Here is an 11,002-nt window from a genome sequence, read left to right as displayed (position 1 = left end):
GATCATCAGTGATTGGGGTGTGGGGTGAAAGAGCCTACTGATTGGGAAGGGAGACGAACTCTGGAAATGTTCTCTGTGGTTATCAGGATATCAGTCAAACTGACTGAATGATATTTTTAAGATCCAAACATCTTATTCTATGTCAATTAGATATCAATAGTAAACAATTTTTTGGAAACTCATTAAAAATTACCTCCGGAAATTCCACTTGATCTTGATTATCATTGAGTTTTGAATATATATTCATGGATAATAACTACACATAATTTGAAGATATTAAAATAAAGGGGTTAAAATATGGTTTATAAGTTCAAATCTGAGAATACTGAGAACTTGAATACCATGTTTTTCAGCATTCATTTTATTCAGGTCAGTCAGACATGTATAAAGCTCAAATACAAATATTAACTGAACTTTTTGGACTGACTGGAGTATATATTAATTGAAGATCTCTAAAACACTTAGCAACAGAAGAGAATTATTATTTACATGCTATATAGTTTAGTCTGACTGCAAAATGAAAAGTCACTCTTTTCCACAGTTGTTACTTTGTGTTGCACTTTACCTTCAGAGAGGTTAAACTATGTAGGTAGGATGTATATAAACATGAAGAGAGGTTGTTGTTATTTCATATAATTGATTTTTGGTGAGCAGAGAACCTTTGTGGAGGTCAATTTGTGTAAATCCTAGAGAGGTTTTGTCATCGTAACCAAGGGACCAATTTGTTGAGTTGGATAGCTGGGAGAAAGGGGAAAGTGTTTCACTAGCAGATAAGCAGACTGGCATCAATTGCTAGCTGTGGAATCAAGAGAGCATTTGACTGAGTCTCATTTCCTGTGAGACCAAAATAGAGTGCTGTCCCCAAGGGTAATGAAACTTATCAGGACACAGAAGAATATTACAAAATTTAGGCAGTAGAAGGAAGCAGAAAAATCAAGAGGGTGTGGGCCGAGGTGAACCAGAGAGCACATCAGGCATTGGCCAATTCCCTAGGAGTTACATTCAGACAAAGCAGAAATATTTGAAGCTAATTCAATGTACAACCAAATATTTAGAAATAAAGACTTCTTCATATAGAACAATCCTGAAAATCACTCATTTCTTTTTTTATTTTTTTGGTTTTTTTTGAGTTGGAGTCTCACTCTGTCGCCCAGACTGGAGTGCAGTGGCCGCTCCCGGCCACCGCAGCCTCTACCTGCTGGGCTCCGGCGATCCTTCCGCCTCAGCCTTCCAAGTAGCCAGAATTCCAGGGAGGCGTTACCACACCCGGCTGATTTTTTGATTTATTGTAGAGATGAGGTCTCGCTGCCCAGGCGGGTCTTGAAATTGCAGGCTCAGGCAATCCACTCACCTCAGCCTCCCAAAGGCGCAGGATTACAGGCTGAGACACCAAGCCCAGCTACTCTTACTTCTAAAAGTTCATAGATAGTGGGTAGGTCTATAAAGAAAATAATATTTGCAAGGAAGGGTCTGATATTTAATCTATTTATATAGGTGACATCAATCTGTGTTGTCAACCCTGGAGGTGGATGTGGCACAATCATTGATACAACATAGTTTCAGAAGTACTCTTTACAAATAGAGTTATGTCCCAGAACAAGGAAAGATTCCAGCTCCAACATTTGCTGACTCTATTTTCTTGGGCAAGTTACTTTAAATTCACTTAGCCTCAGTCTGCCATCATTAAAATACAGACACTAATAGTGACTACTTCATGAAATGTTTGAGAGAATTAAAGACAAAATGCTTGCAAAAAACATTTAGTACAGTGCTTAGAATAAAGTAAGCACCCAATAGATGTAACAATCTGATATATATACACTCATATATTTACACATATTACACATTATATACATATATTACACATAAATTCATACATCATCTAATTATAAACTTTTAGTAAAATAAGAGACAAATTTGAGAAATACACATCAAAACTCTACTTGTTACTCATGGTAGAGACTGGTTGCGTACCAAATCTGTGTTCCTTTCCTCCTAAGTTCACAGTTAGCTTACGTGCCCTACCCTCCCTTAAAGTAAGATACGGGAGGTACTGAACTTCTGCCCCTGGAATGAGTAGAAAGAATGTGGGCTGCTTCTGCCTGCTTCATGTTAAGGTATCATTTGCTGAAGAAGGGCAGGGCTCCAATCACTGGAGACTCAGAAAGGAGGGAGGATGCAGCTGATGTGGAATGAGAAATTGCCTAATGGATATAAATGTGCAGTATTCAGGTGATAACTACACTAAAAGCCCAGACTTTACTACTATGCAATGTATTCATGTAACAAAACTGCAGTAGTATCCAGTAAATGTCTTTTTTAAGAAAAAGCAGGGCTTGGATCTCTGACTGCAGGAACTGAGTGCCACCACCACTACCCTCTCCACCCTCCTTCCTGTTTCCTAGAGTTTTAAAAAATTATTTTTATTTTTTACTTGTCACTGACATGAGACTCATCCTAGGGTTTTAAATGCGTGAAAAATAAACTAATTCATTAAGACCACTGAAATTTGGTACTCTGCCTATTGTAGTAACCTGTTACCTTGACTAATATATACTACTGAATCCAAATTGTGTGTATATTATGAAACATTAGTTTTATGTTTTTGCTATGTTTATTCATCCAGGATTTTGTTTGGTTCCAAGTAAAAGAAAACCTGTTGCCAGCAGCTTTAACATCTAGTTGTTTATTTTTCTCAGAAGAACATAGGCCCAGAAATTGCAGTTATAGCCTTATTTCAGCAGCGAATATATCTGGAATTCTCTTGCTTTCCCCTGTAATTGCAATAGGTCGCAGCAGCTCCCATATCATGTCTGTGTTCAAGGTAGAAAGAAGGTAAGGAGGCTCACTGAATCTGTCTTCTTTTATTAAGAAATTCAAAGGTTACCTAAACCTCTCAGCAGACAACTCAAGCTACACTGGCAGAAATGTGTCATGCAGTCATCACTAGCCACAGGAAGACTGCACACTGGGCACCTTGCTGCCTTAGAGTGGTTCTGTGCTCTAAGTAAGGTTCTGTATCAAAGAGGAACTGAGGAATGGATATTAGCTGGGTAACTTATAATGTCTATAACTTCTAGGGATAACAACGAACTCTAACCTCTCTGATTTTTGGTTCTGGCTCTTTGACTATACAGGTGATATTAAAAAGCCCAGAAAAGGTCTGGAGGGACTGTTAACAGAAGCAATCATATTTCTGAAAATTTCTGAAAATGTGAAAATTGTCACATATTTATAACTTCTGCTTCCAAGTGGAAAGACACATGACACCTGAAAACCCAGCTCTCTGTTCAACTAATTTGTTCTTGTTCACTATATAATGAGAAAGAGATAAAAATATTGTGTCTGTATATTTACTTTTAAAGTAATTTGGGAAGAAAATGGAAAGCATGTATAAAATTTTCTGGGTTAAATCTTTAAAATCATCCCACATTCTGTTATATCTAATACATTTAATGTTTTAATTCAATTTTAATTTTTAATTAATCAGGCAACAATCTTGTTTCATTTGACTGTATAATTGCAATGAAGAATACATTGACTTCTTCCCTGATTTATCTTACTAGGTGTTTCTAATTAAGTAGCTCTGCTGTATGAATCATAAATAAAAAATATATTTTTGCCAGGTTAAAAACATCTGGAAGCTGCTTTTCTATATTATATTTATGACAGATTTCACTTGCTGTAATGACTCACAGATGATAAAAATTATCATTTATTTTAAGATTGACATTTTCATTCTTTTTGATGTAGAGTAAGTTTTAGCTGAGACATTCAGTCATAGCTGAAAATTTTAGTGCACTATATATGTATCTACTGTAGTTATATATTATATTTATTTTTCATGCAACTATTTTTCCCAACATAGAAATTATTATGTGTGGTTATATTTGCATAATGCGTTTTCTGTCATTGCATGTTAACATAGAGTGATTCAAAATTATTTTAGTGAATTTCTATATACACAGATTTGTTACTTAGGGAATTTTATCAAAAGCCTTGAGTTTCTTGTTTGTAAATTTTCCAAATAAACATTCATTATTGCCAACTTTAATGACTGGTTATATTACTATATTTCTTTAACAAGAGGAGAAATGTATAAGAATTGAATTTTAAAAGAACCCTGACAGGTTTCAAGTAATCTCCGTGATATACAGGCATTGCATTTAAACTTTGTTACTCAAGATTTTTTTCCTTATTAGATTTTATTTGCTAAAGGGAAAATACTAACATTATTGTCAGAATGGCATAGATAATTTTTATTTACATTAGTTGTTTTCTGAAATGCTGAAATATGTACTGCCTGTAAAAGCACAGGAGGCATAATTTTGTTTCATTTTTGTTAAATCATTGTTGCAGACAAATGAAAAGTTCTTCCATTTTAAAAACAAATAAACCCAGCAATGACCCCATAGCCCCTTCATCTATGATCCTCTCTCTCATTTCTCTGTTCCTTGTTAGCAAAGCTTATTGAAAGAGAGATTTGTGATTCTAATCCAATTTCCTCTCTCCCCTCGTTCTCTTGGAAACAATAATCAGAGTGATCCCCATTATTCTGTTGAAATTTTATTTTTTTAGGTCACCATTGACTTCCATATTGCCAAATAAGTCAAAGTCAATCTTCTGATTACTTGATCTATCAGAAATATTTAATAACATTGGTCATTTCCCTTCTCAAAACACCTGATTCAATCTCTCCTGGATGTACCCTAACCACACTGGTTCATCTTTCTCAGTTTCACAGGTTGGGTTCTTTTAACTTTCTAATGCTGGGTTCCCCTAGGATTTAGACCGGGGTCTCCCTGTCTTAATCTATACTCACTGTCTGTCTAGATGATCTCATCTAATTCTATAACTTTATATATTAGCTTTATGCTGATGATCCCAAATTTATATTTCTGGAGCTATTCTTCCTTGATTTGAATATATAAACCAGCCACATGATACCTTCTTTGGAATTAACATTTCTGGAAAATAATTTCTTGTTTTCACTTTCCAACCTTGATTTCCCAGTGTTCCCCATTTCAATAAATGGCACCACCATTCCTTCTGCTGCTCAATTCATCCTTGATTTTTCTATTTTTTTCCAACCTATAAGTAGATATTGTAGTTTCTTTCTCAAAACACATCTTGAGTTTGTTGACTTGACACCCCTGGCAACCACTTACTTTTTTTTTTTTCTAAACAACTGCAATAGTTCCCTAACTCTTCACTCTTATCCCCTAAAGTCTATTGTCCCCTCAACAGTCAAAGGAAATTTTTTGAGGTCACTGTTATTAATTCTCCAAGTTTATGTACAAGATTTAGGATGGAACCCAGCTCTCTGCCATACCCTATGAGATCCTACAGGTTCTAACGGTTCTTTCACATACTCACATGGTGTGCTCATCCACCCACTTAGGCTTTTGCTCAGTGTTCTTCCCTTTGGCAGACCTCTGGTAATCCTACTTAACAGTGTCTATCACTCTATCTTCTTATCCTGCTTAGACGTAATTGTACTTATAACCAGTGGACATTGCATTATACATGCACTTTTTTCTCTGTGTACTACTTATTTTCCTTACTAGAATATAAACTACATGAGGGTAGGACCTTTGCTTTTTCCACTGAAGTATGCTCACTACCTAGACTGGCACTTGGCACATTCAGTTCACTTACTGGGATTCCATACAATACAAAATCACTAATATGACTCAAATCATTCCTATATGTCACAACAATGTAATTTAATTTTTTTTCCTGTCTTTGAAATTTTTAATTAAGCTATTAAGCTTGCCCACGACCAAGTGAGATAAACATTTTCCCTTGCTTTTTTTTTTTTTTTTTTTTAAGAGAAGAAGGCATTGTTGAAAATTTTTCTATTCACCACTATGGAGAAAATAAGTTGAACTGGGCAAAGTTGACCTGGATGGATCTTTATTCTGGGAAGAGTCACAGTTTTGATTATTTACTTCTGAGACATGAGATGTCTGATCAACTGAAGAAGGGTAGAGCTGAGCTTCCTAAGGTTTGTCACAAAGCATCAGAGAAAACATTGTTATTATTGATGGCCCTGCATATTTTAGGGAGTCCATATCAGGTATGGCTAACACAATTAACTACATTTTCTTCCTTTAAAAGTAAAAATACAAATTATTAGAAAATAAGTTAAATAATGAATCTGCATCATGTCAAAATAAAATGTTTTAAAATGTATAAGAGCCTATATTTGCTTATGTCGATGCAAATTTTTCACATCAGATTTTATATTTTAGATGTCTATAGGCAATCATGATCAAGACATTTAAAGATAATCTACTCAAAACCATGTAGACCAAACATTTTGTTAGCAAAAATAAATAAAATATTTGAAAACATATATTACACCACCAAAACCTTGCCATTGGAATCATATTTAAAGAACCAAACAACATTTTCTTACGTGAACTATTAAAATGCTAACAATTCTTGTGACAAAACAAATGGACTTCAAACCCTCTTTAATATTTTCTTGTCAAATATAGTATATCTGAATAATCATGAGGTTGTGGCTTGATGAATGGCATCTCCATGTATAGTAAGGATAGGGCAGTCACCCTACAGCTAGTTGGGATGCTGCTAAAAGCTCACACAAGCTATGAAGGGGTGTATATACCTGAAGACAGAGAATTCTACCTTCCAGGAGACTCCACCAAGCCTCCAAGCACCGCTTAACTTCCATTGGTCCTTCCTGGACTCCCCACCATAGGGATATTTCTTGGGCATCTGAGAAATGAATCCCTTCAGCAGCTCACAGACCCCTATTCATGGGAAGTGGTCTATTATGCAGCTGGTCCAGGGAGTGGATCTTTGTGGCTGAGGCAGAGGGATGTCTGCCCCATGCTTGTCACTTTGCAGTAAACTCCAGGTACAAAGGACATACCAGCAGGACCGAGTGTCCATAAGGCCCTTTTGGAAGCCTAAATGAAGCAATTTTCAGCCAGAGGTGACTAACTTGACTGGGGCTCTGCCCTATGCTTCCCTGATTACCCTGACAGGGACTCACCTGTAGCATCCTTGGCTCATCAGTGTGCTATGGCTCATGCTTGTGATTTGGCACACCAATTGGAAATTTCTGGGGAAGAAAGCATAACCAGCAATCCTTGTAGCTCTGTTTCACTAGACCTCACAATGTTAACTTTAAGAGTTTTGTTTGTTTAGTTGATAGGGTCATTAATGTTTTAAAATACAAATTCGGTCAAGGCAACCATTGACTATTGCTGAGGAAGGGCGAGGTTCTGTATCCTCAGTTTATCATCTTCACCCCTCCATTTTGCTTCATCAGTACTGAGGTCATGTGTCCTCACACATTTATTAACAACACACTTAAAATTATTTTTCTTGTGGTAGAGTCAGTGAGAAACTCATGTCTGTTAAAATGGAAAATCTAGTGATAGAGACAAATTCATGTTTTAAGAAAAATAAAAGCAATCATATTTCTTGGAAGTGAAAATATTCCTGTGTATTCTAAACAATGTCAGAAATGATAGAAACTAAATACATTTTAAAGGTAAGGAAAAGTTTGGCAGTGTACTGTTTAGGCAAGACTGTGCTAATTTTTCTACATTGCTGGTGCAACTTTTGTGGAGAGCAACATAGCAACATTTCTCGGTTAAAATGCCCATCTTTCAATCCAGCAATTTCAGTTGTATGCATGTATGCAATAACACTCTTCATGTGTAAAATGACCCGTACAGAATCATCCTCTGCAACATTGTGAGCAATCTTGATGAGGGAGATGGTGTAGATTTGGCCCGATGGGAATGCTAGCCAAAGACACTGATGGCATTGATTTAGAAATAGTGTGTCAGGCATACTTAATGGTGAAAATCACAGGTTTTTTCAAAGACTTCATATATAACTGTAATTGTTTACTCTAATGCTGCTTCTAGTTGTCCAAAGGCAAAATACCCCAGCTAGCTTCTGTGAACTACCTGCTAATCAGCAGTGTACCCAAGGAGTGGAAAACAGGTCACATTTTTTCCACAGTTGATTTTTCTTTTCCCTTCTTCCCTTATTTTTCCTGTTGTATAAATTTTATTTCCCCCCCTTATAATTTTTAGATAAAATAAATATATTGATTGGTTTCCCTTGTAAATAGCATGTTAATGTTAGCATAACTATATGTCTTATTTATTAATACTGTAATACTGAAGGATTAGAAATAAATTATCTTTCATAAAGGAAGTGGAAGATAAAGTACACATGTACTGTAACAGTGTGTAGCTATAAATAAAAACAATGTGGCTTTATATGCATTAATCTGAAAAATTTTCCAAGATATTAGTAATGGTCAGAACAGTACATGTCTACTGTCATTTGGGCGATAAAATAATTATCTACTTTTAATGAACAGAGCATTTTTGGAAGGACAAACAAAAAAAAACTGGTAATAATGATTGTCCCCTGGGAAGTGACTTTAGTGGCTGGGAGCAGAAAAGGAAGACATTTTTTACTGTATACACTTTAAAATCCTTGTGAATTCACTACTTTGTGAATCTAAAAGCCATTAGGTACAGACTAGGATATTATGTCTGTGTTTGTGTTTTACTTGGAAAACATAGGTCTTTACATATATTTGTTAATATATAAAATTGGAAAGTTGCAAAAAGGACAAGAAAAGTGGTACAGGAGACAACCAACTTCCTGAAAGTAAAAAGACAGAGAGACATCTTCTCTTCAGTTACCCACTGTCATGATGTGCTAAAGTGACCCTGATCACATATGCTGAGAGAAGGGAGAAAGGACATACAGAATAGTAAGGGGAAGTTGTGGACAGACTTGGGTTCAACACTGGGCATAAGTTGTCGTGGGATATGACTGCTTCCAGGTACAGAGTATGACCTAGGCTTGGAGTCTCCCTTGCCTAAGCATTCTGGAACTATGAATGTGTCACGGGGCTGTATATGGTATGTGTCAACTAAGGAGCAGGAAATTCTTTTGTTTATGCATTTATTCTTGTAATTTTTATCTTCTTTTGACCAAAGCATAAATTCTTTAGGAATAGGATTACGGATGCCTATTATTGCCATATCCCTAAGTTTCATGAGAGCCTAACACATGGTACATGAAAGATTGTTCACTGATTGATCAACTAGCAGTTTTGATATGAAGCAGTCAACATCTGGTAGAACTAGTGGAAATCACGATCACAAGCTTTACAGGTGTAACACTGAGCTCTAGGTCCAGCAATAATTAGAAAAAGGAGCCACATAGAGATCATACAGTCCATTTGCTACAGACTTTGGCTTCGGCATCCAAACTTGGCTATACCTGAATTATAGCTCTAGTCAAAAGATACTTTTATCTGGGACTCATTCTTTAGACAGAATGAGCTAGTAGTCCTGGACTTGCTTTTTTCTTTTTCTTTCTTTAAAAAAAAATATTGCCACAGGAAGAAAGACACCAAGAAAAAAAGAGTTTTCTGGATAGAAAGCCCACTCTATTTAACTGTAAAGTATTAGAATATATGTAAGCTTATTTTCTTTCCCAACTTAATGCAATCACACACACACACCGTTTGTTTTCCACTTTTAAAATTTTGTTTTTGTTGGGTTTGAAAAAATAATGTAATATTTATGGCAAAATTTCAAACTATTTGTAATAGTTACTATAATACTCATTTATAAATCCATTTTAATATTTATAAAATTTCAATAATTTTAATAAATAATGAGGTCCTTGTTCATATATATAACACATTCATTATAAACATTGATGCATTATTTTACATTCTATTTTTAACTTACTATTCTATCGACCAAAGAATATTTATTCAGAATCAACTGATAAACTAGAAATGTCAAGATATATACAACATAGTTCCTATCCTCATAAAGCTCTCATTTAAGTTGGAAAATAGACATATTTTAAAAGATAAGGCCTTCACTAACAGTTATTTAGGGGAAGGAAATGGTGTAGAGAAAAAAAAAGTTAAATGGATATGCATACAAAAATATAACTGAACATCAAGTAACTTCTGGAAGGGGATTAATTTCATTAAACCGATTTCAAAGCAATAAAGTTTATTATTGTGCATGGTTACTGCAATTATGCTAGAGATCTTTTTTTTTTTTTTTTTTTGAATTGGAGTCTCACTCTGTCGCCCAGACTGGAGTGCAGTGGCCGCTCCCAGCCACTGCAGCCTCGCCCTGCTGGGCTCCAGCGATCCTTAGGTCTCAGCCTTCTAAGTAGCTGGAACTACAGGTGCGCGCTACCACGCCCGGTTAATTTTTTTTTTTTTTTAATTTATTGTAGAGATGAGGTCTCACCAAGTTGCCCAGGTGGGTCTCGAACCCGTGGGCTCAGGCAATTCACTCACCTCAGTCTCCCAATGGCATGGGATTACAGGCTGAGCCACTGAGCCTGGCTGCTAGAGATCATATTATGATTTGGTTTTTAAAACATAAAAAGAACCCTTAAGCTTATCTAAAAAATTAAGTGGGCTAGATTATCCAAGAAAATTATTTGAAATAAAGAATTATTAGAAGGTTTAGTTGGATTGTTGCTTTCTTACTCAGCAAACTAGGTTTAAGCTCATCTGCATATGACATTTTAGCAACTGTAATTGGATCAATGATGAAGCATCTGGGATGAGCCAGTTGGTCCAATCAGACCAAAAGAAAAGACATTTTATAATCAGGAGAAAGGCTTTCTCTATATCTCCCTTATATGAGCAAGTAAGTATTATTATTTTGCTGTCCATTTAAAAAATTGTGGTAAAATATATGCAAGTATTACCATCTTAACCATTTTAAGTATACAGTTCAGTAATGTAAGGTATTCATATTGAAGTGCAACTAATTTCCAGAGCTTTTTATTTTTAAAAAAATGTATACCCATTAACAACTCTCATTCTATGGCTTGTAGATCTGGCAATATACAAAGGTTTCTAGTTTTACCTATAAAATTTCTATTTATCTACATCAAAGATATGACCTTACAAAGTGACCCATGACATTTTTTTTATCTTGCATATATGCAC

The sequence above is a fragment of the Carlito syrichta genome, unplaced genomic scaffold, assembly GCF_000164805.1.
Source record: "Carlito syrichta isolate Samal-C Ts95f unplaced genomic scaffold, Tarsius_syrichta-2.0.1 Scaffold194589, whole genome shotgun sequence".
Taxonomy (NCBI): Eukaryota; Metazoa; Chordata; class Mammalia; order Primates; family Tarsiidae; genus Carlito; species Carlito syrichta.
Note: the sequence above shows the minus strand (reverse complement) of the source record.